Source organism: Lagenorhynchus albirostris, chromosome 2 (assembly GCF_949774975.1).
Source record: "Lagenorhynchus albirostris chromosome 2, mLagAlb1.1, whole genome shotgun sequence".
NCBI lineage: Eukaryota > Metazoa > Chordata > Mammalia > Artiodactyla > Delphinidae > Lagenorhynchus > Lagenorhynchus albirostris.
The window spans coordinates 34,778,219-34,795,125 of record NC_083096.1 but is presented as its reverse complement, the minus strand read 5'-3'; the positions used below and the strand labels follow the sequence as shown (position 1 = coordinate 34,795,125).

At 42.2% G+C, this 16,907-nt stretch overlaps 1 protein-coding gene across 9 annotated transcripts in view; it reads right to left on the bottom strand.

Moving 5' to 3' along the window:
• The window catches only part of SRGAP2 (SLIT-ROBO Rho GTPase activating protein 2), a 242,086-nt gene that overhangs the window by 222,219 nt on the left and 2,960 nt on the right, over positions 1-16,907 (bottom strand). The window lies entirely within an intron of this gene.

Here is a 16,907-nt window from a genome sequence, read left to right as displayed (position 1 = left end):
GGCAGCTAGGAACTCAAGTTTTTCCTTTCCTTGTTTAGCTGTGCTCATCCCCTACAGGGACTGGGGAAAGAAAATGCTATTAATTCCTGAACACAAACAGTAAGTCCCCCTTCAAGGGAGAACATTTCTCAGACTGAAATGTAAAGAAGCTGCAAATGAGGTCAGGTATTTGGCATGGGAGTGAGGTGCCATCTATTTCACGGTTTCTCTGCAACATTCCCAATTTAGAAGAAAGGACAATGACAGATTTAATGAAAGTGGGGTGGCAGGAGTGGGGAAGGGATGGCACTGTCACTTGCCTGATGCAATTCCTGCTTGAATGGAACTGTCACCTCAAACTCAGGATGTCTAGAATAACGCTCCCTGCTCCCGCTCTCGGCAAGCGCGGCGCCCCGACTTCCCTATGACTATTTCTGACATCGCCACCATTGTCCTCTCTGTCTCCCAAGCTAGAAACCTCAGGCATTCCTGACTCTTACTTTGGCCCTGGCTCCTATCTCTGTAGCCCATTTTCCTACCTTAGTAGCGTCTCTGACTATAATATGGACAAACATGGTACTAAGGGTAAAAGAACAAGCAGGCTTTGGAGCCCAACAGACCTGGGCCTCAGTCACCACCCCACCCCAGGTCACCTGTCACCTTAGATCATCTGTCTGAGCACAGTTGATAGTTGATAGTTCAGTAAATGGAGAATCACACTCCCCTCATCGGTGGCACTAAGAACTGGTCATATTTAACAACATATTCACAGCGCCCACTTCCGGGCCGGGCACAGACTGGTCTACACTGTGTGGGCAGGAGCGCGCCTCCCTTCCCAGTCCAGAGCAACCAGAGTGTCTCTGAAACCGGACTGCATGGCCCCACTCTTCAACCCAGACGGCCTCTATTGTTCTGACCGCGGCAGCACAGAGTCAGACTCTGGCTGATCTTCAAGATCATCAAAATCCATCCAGCCCCATCCTACTCCCCTGTCTCTTAACTCCTCTGCTCTAGCCAGGGTCTACTCACTCACTCACTCAGCAAACATTTTTTGGGTGCCTACCACATGCCAACATGCTGCTGGATGCTGGGAATGTGAAGGTGAAAGGCTGCCCACCCCCAAAGAGCTCACAAGCGCCTTTCTGGTAGGGAGAGTGTATCTGCGGGAAGGGGCACGGGGTGGGGTGAGGGTGGATAGAACCATCATTGTATTACGGTGTAGGAAGTGATGCCGGAGGGGTGAGCATGGTGGGGGCTGTGGGAACACCACCAAGGGAAGTGCACACACGGCCTCTGTTCTTTCCTCCTACCCTCCAGTTAGCCAAATCCTACTCCGTAAGTCAAGGTCTTATTCATTCTGGCCCACACCTCTCCCATCTCTGAATTCCTCAAGTTCTTATCAACACTACTCATTTCTAGTCATCCACTGGCTGATGTCATTTCTTGTATTGCTGTTGGTTAAATTTTTTTTTTATTACTCTTTGTATACGTTGGCAATTTTTCTCCACTGGTTTATGCGATTGTAGAGGATACCCACTAAATTCTAGACAGCTCTAAAAATCTCTCGTGGAAACTATGTATTAATTATTGGTGGCATAAGTGATAAGTTCAGGGTTACTGACAATCACAAAGTCATGTATTTATTTGGCTAGGTCCTGACTTCTGCATGGCTGACCCTTGAAATCCAACCCAAAACAAGAAAGAAGACCCCTGGTTATCTCTGAAACACTTTCCAACACATAATTTGCTACTACTATAGTTTTAAAGCCTTTCCAAAAAAGATTTTAAGTGTAAGAAGCTCATCAAATAAAATCTGAGGTGGACACCCAATATAGCAAACATAAAAGCAGAGCTGTTCTGGTTGGAGCCATGGTGACAGCTTACCGCTGCCTACCTCAGGAGGGAGACATGCAACTCTGCATCAACAGCCCCTGTGGCACATTCCAGATGGCAACAGTGTTAACACCACTACAGCATGAAGGCAAGCTCATCTTGCCCACAAATATGTGGAAATTCAATACACGTCCAAACATGACATTATAAATCAATGGGGGAAAAGATGGCCCCTTTCAACAAATGAAATCAGAACAAATGGTTAGCCATAAGGAATATAAAATAAAGTTAGAGCCCTACCTCACACCATTCACGAAAATAAATTCCGCATTTATTCAAGTCAGATTTGTGAGAAGCAAAACTTGAAAACATTTAAAAGAACACATAGGAGAATATCCTTATGATTTCAGGATAGGAAAGGTTGTGTGTATGTGCATTCTAAAATAAGCCCAAACGATAAAGGAAAAGCTAGACAGATTTGAGTATATTAAAATTTAAAATTTCCTATACATCAAAGAATCCAATAAAAAGTGAAAAGTTAAGCCAACTTTGGGAGAAGGTATTTGCAACCCATATCACCAACAAAAGATAAGTATCCAGAATATATAAGAAACACCCACATGTCAATATTAAGAAAAAGAAAGGCCACCTAAAAGAGCTGTTTCTAGACTGCAGTTCAAGAACTGCTCCGGGTACGTTTCCAGCTCAGTTCTCCCAGAAAACACAGTGAGGTGGTATCTTGTCCTACTTAGAAATGTTTATATTTTATTAGAGTTTATAATGTTCGTTACCATATATTATCTCAGCTTATCTATACAACTCTGGCATGTAGGCAGAACATATATTATGCCATTTTTTTGATGAGGAAATTGAGACTCAAGAAGTTAAGTGATCAGTTTTAGGAAAATATATACATCACTTCCTAGTGAATAACAAAACCTAGATTTTCCACCTTCTAATCTACAATCTTTCCATTTTAAAAAAATTACCTCCATTTTTTAAAAAACACCTGTTCACACAAAAATCTGTACATGAATGTTCACAGCAGCTTTATTCTTAACAGCCAAAAACTGGAAACAACCCAGCTGTCCTTCAATGGGTAAATGGTGAACAAACTGTGGTACATCCATACAATGGAACGCTATTCAGCAATAAAAAGGAATCAGCTAGTGATACACACAACAACCTGGATGGATCACCAGATAATTATGCTGAGTGAAAAAAAGCCAATCCTAAAAGGCTGGATACTATATGATGCCATGTACATTAACAGTCTTGAAATGACAAGATCATAGCCATGGGGAACAGATTAGTGTTTCCAGGAGTTAAGGAATAAGGACTAAGGGAGGTGAGATGAGGTGAAGGGGGAGACAGGACTATAACACGTCAACATGAGGGACCCCTTTAGTGATGGCACCGTTCAGCAGTTTGACTCTATCAATGTCAGTGTCCTGGTTGTGATACTGTACTATAGTTTTGCATGATGTTAACCATTGGGGGAAAACTAAGTAAAGGGTATGTGCAAGCTCTCTGTATTACTTCTGACGATTGCATGTGAATGTGTAATTATTTCAAAATAAAAGATTTCCAAAAAGCCCAGAAAACAAAAACCAAAACTGCCTGAAATCACACTGCCCTGTTGTCGTGCCAGTCATAGGTTAAATGAGATAAAGTATGGAAAGACACTTCTCAGACTGTCAAGTGCTCTATTAATACCAGGAGGCAATCACAATCCTCCTCCTCCACCAGCCTCATCAATGTTACTCATTGTCAGACTATTCTCTCCCTTCTGGGCCTTCTATATCCCTCCACTCTGGTCCTGTCACTGTATTTGTGTAACCTGTCCATTCCTTTTAATAGGCTGTAGCTCCTTGAAACCCAAAACCTTGTTATGTACCTCTAGATGCCCACAACCCAGCACATAACAAGCACATAGTAGGTGTTCAATAAATGGGTGCTGGATTGAAATTAGCTCATGATTTCCTTGTTCAATACCAGATGAACCAAAGCTGGTGGCAGTGGGGAGGGGAGAATACTGGGAAGAAGAACACCCCAGCAGCCATGAGGCAATGCCTTGAAAGTTTCATCAATTACCTCCTCCTTCCCTGAGCCACTGAAAACCCAGATGAAGCAAAGGTCTGTACAGAGGGAGTGGCGGCAGTAGCAAAAACATGAGTTCAGTTCATCAGGCCTCCTTTTTTATCCTGTTTCAAGCTCCGCAAATGAAAGAATTGACCATTTATAGTTTGGGTCACTGGAACAAGATGGAAAGGTAGGCTACAGTGTACTCTTCCGGAAAAGATTTTAAAGGTTAGCTGACAGCCCTTTTCCTGACATGATTAGACTGAAGAATTGCCGGGGGCAGAAGAATATACTAAATGATCTGTTAGAATCTCTCAGAGACCTCACACTCTGGGCAAACAGATTTGGCTCATGGGGCGGGAGGGGGTTCCCACACCCCGAAAACAATGCTAGCAGCTCCTTACTCCTCCAAATAGTTCTCGAGCATTTAAAAAAAAAAAAAAAAGCACAAGCGAGTGCTTTGCTGCTCCTAATGTTATTGTATAATTTTTCAAATTCTTATTCAATTACATATCATGGTCTTATCTGCAATCTCCACAGGCCAAATAGCCCTGCTTTCACATCATGCCCACTGAGCCTGCAGAACACAAGCAATTCCAGCTCTCATAAACATGAGATCGTTTTACATTAAGTTTTGTAAGAGAGTGTGTGTGTGCGCGTATATGTGCACGCGCAAGCTTGTGCTCAGGAGTGCCTCGTCTTCTGTGAGGAACAAGGAGAAGACTTTAGGTAATGGAAGGTTAAAAACTTGGGAGGTTTGTCTCTGCCTGGATAATGATTAACTCTTTTTGCTGCTGAATCCAGAAGAGCTAGCATTTCTGGACTGGCAGTCCTGCTCCCTGGCCCAAGAGGGAAAGAAAGCTCACATGCACACATGTACTGTCAGAAAGAACTAACTGGTATCGATCCATTTCAGGCTTTGGCAGTGGGAACACTACTGTAGTTTTAAAGAGTACTAGGTGTTTTAAAATTGTATCGTCACTGGTCTTGAAATATCCAGATCAAGAACCTCATTAATCAAATCAACAGATATCATCTACGCAAAATGCTTCAACGTTTGTTTAAAACTGCTGACAGCAAAGCATTGAGATAACTTACATCACCACAAATCACTGAATAAATAAGAGAGATCAAGAGATACAGCACAACTGACTCCAAGGACATCTAAAACACTAAGCCTATTAATATCATGTAAAGATGAAAACTTAGGGCTTCCCTGGTGGCGCAGTGGTTGAGAGTCCGCCTGCCAATGCAGGGGACATGGGTTTGTGCCCCGGTCTGGGAAGATCCCACATGCCGCGGAGCGGCTGGGCCCGTGAGCCATGGCCGCTGAGCCTGCACGTCCGGAGCCTGTGCTCCGCAACAGGAGAGACCACAACAGTGAGAGGCCCGCGAACCGCAAAAAAAAAAAAGAAGATGAAAACTTTAACATGTGGAATCTAATTTTAAAAAATGATATAAATGAACTTATTTACAAAACAGCAACAGACTCACAGATTTCGAAAACAAACTCATGGTCACCAAAGGGGAAACGTGGTAGGGAAGAATAAATTAGGAGTTTGGGATTAACATATACACAGTACTATATATAAAATAGATAATCAACAAGGACCTACTGTATAGCACAGGGAACTCTACTCAGTATTCTGTAATAACCTATGAGAAAAGAATCTGAAAAAGAATGAATATATATATATATGTATAACTGAATCACTTTGCTGTACACCTGAAACTAACACAACATTGTGAATCAACTATACTCCAATAAATTAAATAAAATTTAAAAAAAGATGAAATCTTAAACCAGGAGTAGGAGAGATGAGTAGGAAGAACCTACAGTATCTGTTCTGTGGTTTCTAGCCTTCTCTTAGGACAATTATGAACATGTAAACTCTATGTGTCAACTCACTTGAAGATAACCATTTTGGATCGTATGTCCTAAAAATGACGAAGCAAGGAACTAGTAATCCATCTTTCTACTTTCTAGCTGAGAAGCTGAGAATCCCAAAAATGGAAGGACTTGTCCAACATGCCATAGCTAGTCCTCCATGGCCCTACAGCCCTCCTTCCCTCCCTGTGAATGATATTTTTTAAATGCTGTACTGATAAAAATATGAGCTGTCATCATTTTTTTTGCGGTACGTGGGCCTCTCACTGTTGTGGCCTCTCCCGTTGCGGAGCACAGGCTCCGGACGCACAGGCTCAGCAGCCATGGCTCACGGGCCCAGCCGCTCCGCGGCATGTGGGATCTTCCCGCGGACCCGGGCACGAACCCGTGTCCCCTGCATCGGCAGGCGGACTCTCAACCACTGCGCCACCAGGGAAGCCCTGTCATCATTATTAATGGTACTCATTTTAAAACGACAGACTGTTACTTACCCTATTCATTAGGTGGAAAGAAAACAAACACAAACGTGGAAACACTTCCACTCCATGTTACAGCATACCTCATCACAATCCACAAAGAAATCCCTTAGTTGACAAAGGGCCTAACATATGGAGAGGAATATAAGAGGCAAGAGGCCATCTTATATCCTGGGAGAGGCTGAAGTCCCTTACCCCACAGCCCAGATGTCTAGATTAACCCTACCCAGTTCCACATCCATGCCACCTCCGCCCAGTTTGTCCCAGACCAGATGTCAGGGATTAAAAACCTCCTACTTCCTTATTCTATAATTGTAATTTAAGACAATCACCCAACTTCCATTTTCTTTCTCTTTTAAATTCAAGTTCTGCACACAACATAAATTTCTATAATACTCAGCGTTACACAAGTTCCACCTCTGGCCCATGACCATTGATGAGGAAAACCATATACACCAGTATCAGGAGAGAATTTTCTCACTCTGTAAGTCTCTGAGCTTACTGGAAGTCCTAGGTTTAATATATTTATCCTGATTAAAGCATTTATTGTCCCTGGTAACCCAGTCACAAGTCCGCCTCTAGGTCAGTCAAGTAACTATCCCTCACCTCAATTTCTCCAGCTGTGAGGCTCACCTTTCTATCAGATCGTGACACCTAACCAGTGTCACTTCAGATGCTCTCCAGAGCAGCTGCCACTGTGCCACCACAGGGGTCCACGCTCCATGTGTGCAGCAGCCACAGAGACACGGCAAGCCCTGGGGCTGGGGAGAGTGTCATTCAGAGAATACAACAGGTTTTGTACTTCCAAGTGTGCCTGCTAAATAGGGGCAAAACTGTTACCTTCAATATCTTAAATAAGCAAAACTAATGAACCATGAAAGCTGGGGCGGGCCTTAGAAATTTTCTAATTCAACCCCACTTTCCTAGATGAGAAAACCAAGGTGTAGGCAGATCAAATAGGTATATACTAGGAAGACATTTAGAACACTGCATTTAGAACTCCTTTTCGCATCAAGATACTAGGAAATGAGAACAATCAACTAAATGTCCACAGTATTTCATAGTTTCGAAGGCATTTCTAATGAATTATTTCATTGGAGCCTCACAACAGTGTTGAGTGGGCCTGGTTTCCCACTCTGCCTTCATCACTTACTAGCTGCGTGCTTTGGAGTAAGTTATTTAACCTCCCTGTTTCTCATCTGTCAACTGGGGATAATAATAGTAGCTACCTCATAGGGCTGTTGGGAGATTCATGAGTTAAGACTACACGTAAAGCACTTCAAACACAATTTAGACATAAGAAGTACTCACTAAATGCTAGCCATCTTCACCATAATCACCATCACCATTAGCCAGGGCCAAGAACTGTTGTCCCGATTTTACAGATGAGGAAACAAACAAGGAATTTTGAGACCTGAGGTGAGTTACCCCCAAAATCACAGTTGTAAATGGCAAAGCCAAACTAGAACCAAGGCTTTCTGACTCCAAATCCAGCATTCTTTCCCAAGGAACCATGCTGCCCTGTAGTTCAGTTTGTTATGGCCCCAAAGAAGTATTGCTCCAAAATAGATATCTCAGTCAAGATGCTTTCCCAAAGAGCAGCTTACTCATCTGACAAGATCTGGCCCAATTACCCTCACCCCCCTAAAATAAATAAATAAACACAAGAAAAAGACTAGTGGGAAAGAGGAGCAGATCTCCAAGGGGTTTCAACGTTTGGAGAAATTGGTGCCAACTCTTCAGAAACAGGATGTATTTCTTAAAGCTCCTGGTATATCATGTCTTGGCCAGCTCACGCTCCTGGATCCCTTTGTTTTCTGTGCTTTGTCTTCCTGTGGAGCCCATGGCTGGTGAGGTCACCTTCTCCAGGGTGAGCACTCAGACCCTACTATGATTTGAAAGGCAGAATCTGGGCTTAGACAGCAAAGACAAGGTCCCAACTTTCATGATGCCTTTTGGGTCACTTGCCCACTGATTAGTGCATTTTTAGAAGAAAAGGTTAAAAAAAAAAAAAAAGGCTCTGCCTTCTCCCTAACAGATGGCATCCTAAAATACTCACAGAAATGGAGGAGGTGCACTTCCCAGCTGCTCTTCCTTCCTCATGAATGTATATTTCAAGTTCAGAACCCTTCTTTCACAATATATAAATAAAGTCAAGGCTACTTAATACCAAATGACTAGAAAAACCAGCGGGGAGAGTTTTTCTGTTGGTCACTTTGGACCTTTCTTCCCCGTTTACCACAGACCATGCAGCTGCTTCTAATAAGGCAATAGCTCTCCCCAAAACCATGCCTCGAAAAAGTATCCCAGCAGTTCTTCTTCAGGTCAACTCTGTTTTAACTCCTGGTCAAAAGAGACCTAAACTTTCTCAAATTTAGACCTGGAATATCTGTTTTAAATGATGAATAAATCCTGGACAAATGTAGAATGTGTTTTGCTTCAATTACAGAAAAACCTTACTTTTGTTTTAAACTCTTTCAAATTTCAGAGTTAATATTTTCCTTGAATTTTAAGGAAAGACATGATTGAAGAACTCAAGTATAGCTCTAGGGCAATGATTCTAAAGGGGCAGAGGGGGCAGTAAATAAGGAAAAACTTAACCCCACTGGGGAACCTCCACAGCGCTACATAGTTTGTACTTGTCCCTGTATGATGATAATATTCACAATGCTTAATCTACTTTGAATTTCAATAACATTAACATAAGGAGAAGTCTTGTTATTGGAGTAGGAGGAGAAATGCAGAAGCAAGGCAATCCTGGCACTGTCAAATCCAACCTCAACTCAGAAAAGGTTCACATTCAATTTATAAGTATTTATTCATTTCCATGCCAGAAGCTGGATGCATGGAAATGAATAAAAGACAATTCCGTCCCCCAGGTACTCAGCTAGTTATAAATAATGAGGTGTAAATGAAGAGATTACAATGTAATATGATGAGTGCAATATAAAAAATAAGCACAAAGACACTGCTGAGGAGATGCTGAGGGTGGGCTGAGTAACCCTGTGCAGAGATGCTAAGGAATCCTGCTTGGCATCTTGCACAGGGTCACTATGCAGAGAGTAGGGATAAGCAGGGAACACTTCCTGGAGGTGGTGACATCTGAGCTGGGTTTTAAAGGATAAGTTCTCCAGGTTCAAGGAAAAGGACCCATTCCAAACAGAAGACAGCATGGATAAAGCATGAAGCATGAAATAACATAATGCAGTAAGGGAACGAGAGGCAGTTTAGCCTTCTAGTGGTAAAAAATGTGATCAAGGTAATTGGGAAGTGATGGATGTAAACAGTCTATGCTATGACCTTAGCAGAACAATAAGTTTGGTTTTTAAAAAAATCACTTTGGTGGTATTATGCAAGATATATTATCAAGATCAAATTAAGAAACTACTTCTAAAAAAATTATTTGTAGTAGTCCAGGTCATTCATTTATGCATTCATCATTACAGCCAGTATATATTTACTAAGAGCCACCATTTAGGCTACAACACTATTCTAGAAATGTTTACTATCTGAAGGGGCCCCCGCATAGTAAGAGTTACTTATTTAGCATTTAATACTTACCATACATGATGGAGCTAGCATTTTACACACATTCACAATAAACCAGAAAGGTTGGTCTTATCTCTGTGACACAGAAGAGAAGCTGAGTGAGCAAGGATATACAGCAAGGAGGTGATACTGACAAGATTCCAACTGAGGGCTACTTCCAAAGCCTACGCTCTTCACATTGCACTGCACTACACAACCTCAAACCATTCCTACCAGAAGTCTAGCAGTAGAGAGAAGACTAAAAGACAAATATTTAAAACCTAAGGCAGTACAAGATCAATGCCATAGCGCTACGTGAATGAACTAGAGAGAAGGGTCATTTCTGATCAGTGCGACCAAGGAAGGCATCCCAGAAAAGTTGAGCTTTACTAGAAGGGTGAGATCTCAGTAGGTGGAGATGTGGGGCTGGGCAGGGAGAAAGAGGTATTCCATGAACAGTGCTCAGAACTTAGACTCTGATGATGGCCGAGGTTCTAATTCCTGTTCATTCACTAGCTGCAGCCTCTGGGTGAGTTGCTGAATCTCCTACACCTCACTTTCTTCATCAGCAAAATGGGATAATAACAATATATTCCTCCTAGAACTGGTATAAGAATTATGAAATAATTTATGTAGAGTATTTAGCATAATGCTTAGTACATTAAGCCCCAAACAAACAGCAAAATATTAGTTAGTAGTATATGTGTCTAAAGGATGGCAAATAGGGAATTCTCTGGTGATCCAGTGGTTAGGACTCCGCACTTTCACTGCTGAGGGCCCGGGTTCAATCCCTGATTGGGGAACTAAGATTCCACAAGCCACGTGGTGTGACCAAAAAAAATAAAAAATAAAGAATGTCAAATAGTGCAGATAGGCCTCCAGTCCTTTTAAAGTAAAATGAAAAAGTATGGTTGACATGATAGGTTGCAGCCAGATTGAAGACCAAGTAATATTCACCTTGGAAAGGTGGTCTCTATTCAACAGATGATAGGGAATCAATCATTAGAGGAAAGAAGCCATATTCATATCACTCTGAGCAGATCTCCCATGGGAGCCCCCAGCCCCTGGTCACTTGTGACCAGTTTCAGAAGAGGCCTGAGGCTCAGGGGACTAGTTCAAGCAAGGACTATAGGAAAATAGATACTGTCATTCTTCAACTTGTAACTTATCCAAGATTTTTTTCTTTTCTTTCTTCCCCTATCCTGTACCCTCTCTCCTAAACATGGTACTAGCTGAGACACAATTATTAACACAACTTCCCTGAGAGATTGTTTATTTTTATTTACTAAGGTTAAATAAATTTTCCAGGGACCAATCTAGGTGGCTTGGATCATTATTTAAAACTTGGTAATATCTGGCTTTTACTTATTTATTTTTAACCTAATGTCATTTCTATAATGCAGTATTATCTTACTCATTTATTAACACATTATGATGAAGAAACTTTGTGATGGTTTCATTCACTTATCTTGATTGTGATGTTTTCATAGGTAGACAACATGCCAAAACTTATCAAATGTATACCTCAAACAAGTGAGGTTTATTATATGTCAATTAAACCTCAGTAAAGCTGTTAAAAATACAATAAAAGGGACTTCCCTGGTGGCGCAGTGGTTGAGAGTACGCCTGCCGATGCAGGGGACACGGGTTCGTGCCCCGGTCCGGGAAGATCCCACGTACCGCGGAGCGGCTGGGCCCGTGAGCCATGGCCGCTGAGCCTGCGCATCCGGAGCCTGTGCTCCGCAACGGGAGAGGCCACATCAGTGAGAGGCCCGCGTACCACAAAAACAAAAAAAAACAATAAAAGTTTAGCCATTCACATAATTATTAAAAGGTATAAAATTAATACACAATACTTATACGACCAACATAAATATATACTCATAATATGAAAATATGTATATTTAAAGGTTAATTTCAAAAATTTAATGAGGACAGGTGATTATATAGAAATGTATACACAGGCCTGTAAAACTTTGGTGTAGAGGGCATTTTAGAAAAATAGGAATATACCTATGTTCATGGCAGCATTATTTGCAATAATCAAAAGGTAGAAACAACCCAAGTGTCTATGGATGGATGAACGGATAAACAAAACGTGGATTATACATATAATGTCCTTAAAAAGGAAGGAAATTCTGACACATGCTACAGATCCTGGATGAACGTTTAAGACATTATGCTAAGTGAAATAAGCCAGTCACAAAAGGACAGCTACTGTATGATTCCACTTATATGAGGTACCTAGAGTTGTCAAATGTGGGCAGGGGGAAGTTATTGTTTAATGGGTACAGAGTTTCAACTCTGCAAAATGAAGAGTTCTGTGGAAAGGTGGTGGTGATGGTTACACAACAATGTGAATGTAATTAATGCCACTGAACTGTACACTTAAGAATGCTTAAGGTGGTAAATTTTATGTTATGTGTATTTTACCACAATTAAAGAGAGAGATGAGAGTTCCTACATATTATTGTAAATCAGTAAAGGTGTTATTTTGTAATTTTCAAAGACATTTTTAAGTGCTCTCATTACTTATTTTTAAATCAAACAACTTTGAAGGTAACTCACCCAGATTCCCCAAAAGGCCAATTCTGTAGCTGACCAGTTAAAACTATACACTTGAATTGTATTACCAGTAGAAATCTAAATATCAACTTCTTTTTCCCTACAACATGACATCATATTTTCCTAACAAAGCCCTCAGAGGTCTAGGGTCTAAAGTAATCACAATTCCCATGAAGAAAACCTCTCTTCTGGAAGGAGAACCCTACAGGTGCCACCAGCAGCCCACGTTTATCTAGAGTGAACAGTGGGAGTTTAGGAGTCAGGGGCTAAGCACCTGCTGATTTTAAAGGGTGTGGACCCTACATATCAGGGCCAGGTCAGACCCTGTAAACTTCAAAACAGAGAAATGATTAGGGCTTGTCTGGGCCGTCAACCTGTGTGGTGCATAATTACCAGATGAGCTCCTCCAAAGGAAATTTCTGCTCCCATTCCCCAAGAGAATGCCTGAAATTGGAAAAGTTAAGGACCCCTCACAAACCTTGTTTCTAACCATTGCGACTTTGCACAGCACACAGCATCCCCAGCTCCTTGCCCACCACCTTCCTCCAGGGCCTTTTAACTTGGAGATACAGAGTACAGTACTTCAGTTTTTCCAAGAGCTTCATTTTCTTCCAGGAGCTCACCTTACTTAGAGTCCTATTTTCCCTGAGCAAAGGAAGAGGTGCCTTCAATCATCTCGCAGGAAGATGATAGCATCTGCTTGGGGATTCCAACGAGATGTTTTACTGCAGCTTTTCACAAACTGATTATATTTAAAGCTCCCTTGAGGAATGGGGGTTGGGAGGAAAGAAGCTTCGGAGAAGACCTTTATTGGCAGGAGTGAAGAACCGCTCACACCTCCCCGGGGAAGTGTGTGTGCACACACAATATGTCTAAAGTTTTAAATTTCATCTCCTGCTCTGAAAGGATCCTGAAAGGGTTAAACTGTTCCAGGCAAAGGCTTTTCTATCAAAATGCTCCAGATGGAAATTACAAAATTTCACTCCTCAGCTCTGTGGTGCTCACACACTGTTCTTCTAAGACATTTAAAAAAAAAAAAAAAGACAAGACCCCTAATGTTCTCAGGAAAGAGAATTTGACGGCTCAGCACACAGTGCCACTCTGTTTCAGATGATTCCTCCTAGAATATTTGCATTAACTGTCAATCTCAAGTTTTCTGGGGGACAGTAAAAACTCAAGGTGTGGAGAGGGTACAGGAAAGGGAGCCTTAAACAAAGTCAGGACAATAGCTGGGAGGGTTTGCTGTGATGTGAACTCATCCAAATGCCAGCTAGATTATCACCTCTTGTGATGGTTATGCCCTGCACCTTACCACCTTTTGCTGCTCCAATCCCAAAAGAAGCTAACTAACTAGAGGCCAAAAGGACTCAGGTTATGACCACGAATCTGACCATGAATCTGTCAAGAATTTGCCAAGATTAATGTATATGAAGCACTTTGTAAATTGAGCCATGTACAAATACGAAGAGTATTATTACTTTCGAGTCAGAGATTGAAAGGCATGAACTTTCAAAGGAATCTAAACACCCACAAACCAGAAACAATGATGGTTTTTAAGAAGTCAGCTCCAAGGCAGGCTAAGGAGTCACGCCCTTCATATAAAACCACACTGGGGTAGGGTTGGGGCTGCAGTCTCAGAAGTCCCTCAGGGCACATGCAAGCAGGTGGTTTAAAGGGACCCAAAACCACAGGATAGACAGGGTCCCCCAAAGTCCATTAAGGGTCCCCTTGATTCAAACCATTCTGACTGAAAAGCAAGACCCAGGACTCTGGTCAGAGACATATAGAACAACAGCAGTCAACAATTAGACAGTTTACCTGTTCATTTTACAGAATGGGAAACTGAGTTCTAGAGGGTTTAAGTGACTGAACCAAGATACCTTTCACTACTACTGGAGGAACTTAAGCTAGAACTCAAGTTTCATCCTAGACTTGTTTCCTATCGTTATAACTGGCACTTTGGGAGTGAAAAGGCAATGCGGCCTTAATGGTCATCCCATTTCAGCAGACCTTACTATTATTGAGTATTTATAAGTGCCAGATACTGTGCTAAATGATTTTGATATACTGTCTCATTGAATCCTCACAATGACCTTAGGAAACACATATTATGTTGCCTATTTTCCATGTTAGGATCCCGAGGCTTGGACAAGTCAGGTAACCTGCCCAAGGAGCGAGGCAAGCGAGTGACAGCGCTGAGATTTAAACCTGGATCCCTTTGACTCAAAAACTTGCGCTCTTAACCACCAGACCAAAAAAGCAATTTTCTTTTTTATCTTGGCATCTATAAGAGAAGTAAGACTGGCAGCACTATGAGTCCCACACAACACATAAAAAGCTGAAACATCATAAATCTGTCCAAGGGCTTCCAGCTAGTAGGGGAGCAGAGCCAACCCAGAACCCGGGTCCTTTGTCTCCAAGTTCTATGATCTTCCATGGAGAACACAGACTCTAGAATGCAAGCTTCATGAGGGAGAGGACTTTTTCTTGTTCACTGCTACATCATCAGTCCCCAGAACCCACTGAAGGCACTCAGTAACTAGTTGATGAATAAAGAAGTGGAGTCCACCTGCTGTGGTTTGGCTGTGTGACCTTGGGAGGGCTTCTTTATCCTCTCTAAGACTCAGTTTCTTCATGCAGTGAATAGAGGATGAATATTCACCTCCACGTTTTAAGTGAAGATTAAATGAGACAATTCTTATAAAGCACTTGGGACAGGCTGGAACATAATGACCACCCAAAATGGAATCTATTATTATCACTATTACTACTATTATCCATTGTCAGACTTTGGCTTCTTAAGTTTTTTTTTCCCTACTCTGGTCAAATGATGTTTCATAATAATTATGAATAGAATAGAATAGAGAATTGGGAGTCAGTAACCTGCTTCTAGTTTCAGATCTACCACCACCTAGCTGTGTGACCTTGGACAAGCCTCTTTATTTCTCTATACTTGCCTCAGCTGTAAATGAGGGACTAAACCATTCAAATTAGTCTCTTAAGCATTCATTGGGCACCTTCTCTGAGTAAGACATCATGCTCGGCCACCTATAAAATTCTATGATCCTGAATAGTGTTAATGAAAAGATATCAGTGCAAAGCAAAAGAGTCCCCTACTTGTGGCAAGGGTAAAGACAAACCCCAAATAGTCAACTGCATTACATCATCTCAATGAGTAATGTTTGTAAATACACAAAGTATTTAATTGAGACACTTGTGAGAAATCCTTCACCAATACAGAATCAGCAGATACAGTTCTATTAATACCTATCAGTCCCGAACCTTCCAAAAAATAAACATGTAAATTCACTTTGCACCTTAGTCAAATGGCGTGCTCCTGGAGAGAAATCAGGGAGAGTCAAAGTTATTAACGCTCGCTATGGCAACAGTTAAGAATAGGATGTATTAAAAAAAAAAAAAAAAGAATGACATATCTGGTTAAAACCGCAGGGGGGAATTCCAGCAGCAAACTGCAATGCATCTGGACAGGACACTGAGGCCAGTGGCTTATTGTTTACAAAAAGAGGCCCGGATTATGAACAGTGACAAGAGGCCAAGACCTCAATTATACCTCACAACCACACCTCTCCCAATCCCAGTTCAACTGAAGCTATCCATCAGTCAACTCCCCCATCTCTGTAATAAACCCACCAATATTTGCAGCCCGGTGGATAGAAGGTCCCTCAGGGCACCTCCAGCACTGACCAACCTGATGACATTGAAAAGATCCTACAGGCACAGTGGGGACTTCAAACTACCTTCCAACCTTCCAAGAGATAAAGCAGCTGCCCATTTCAAACTCTAGCCCTACTCGCACCCCCGGCAATCATTAGAGGGGAGGCATGGCCCTTCCCAAGTCCTCTATGATAGGAAAAGGTCTTCTCACATTGGTGCAGGGAAAGAAGGAGGGGCCCCTCCCTCTGTACTCCGAAACAAAGGAAAACCCAGAGCTCCAACCATGTGGTGTAACATTCAAGGCCACCCACCTCTCCCACTACCCAGCTGAAGTCTCAGTGGGCTAGAGCCACATGGCTCTTTCCAGTGACTGGCCAAGAAGGGACGGTGCCTTGCATAACCATATGCTGGGGCTCTTTAACAGGCGGGAACCCCTTCTATGGGAATTGCTGGTTAAAAAAGGCTATCTGGGAAGGGGTTTTGATTCATGCACCAAGTCAGGCAGTGGACTAGATGTGCTAGCAGGTCACTTGCTTTCTCTAGGTCCACATTTTGCTTTACCCCTCATATTTTTGCAGAGAGGTAAGCAGGCCTTTAAAAGCATGTATTCTGGAGCAGAGGACAACACAGAAGGGTTAAACAATTATGTCTTCCCATTCTCCAGACTCAGCACCACCCAGCAACAACCCAACTCCATTCAGGTTTAGGTGAGGGCGGAGACCGGGTGTGAGTGACCTTATTCTTTCTGTTCTCTGATCTCTGAATGCAGACAACCAGAGACCAGGCAGGTACAAGGTGCACCCAAGGTGGCCACAGACTTTCTGTGCCTGATGCCATAGCGAGTGTCATGTTTTGATATAGTGCATCAGAAAAAAAACCCA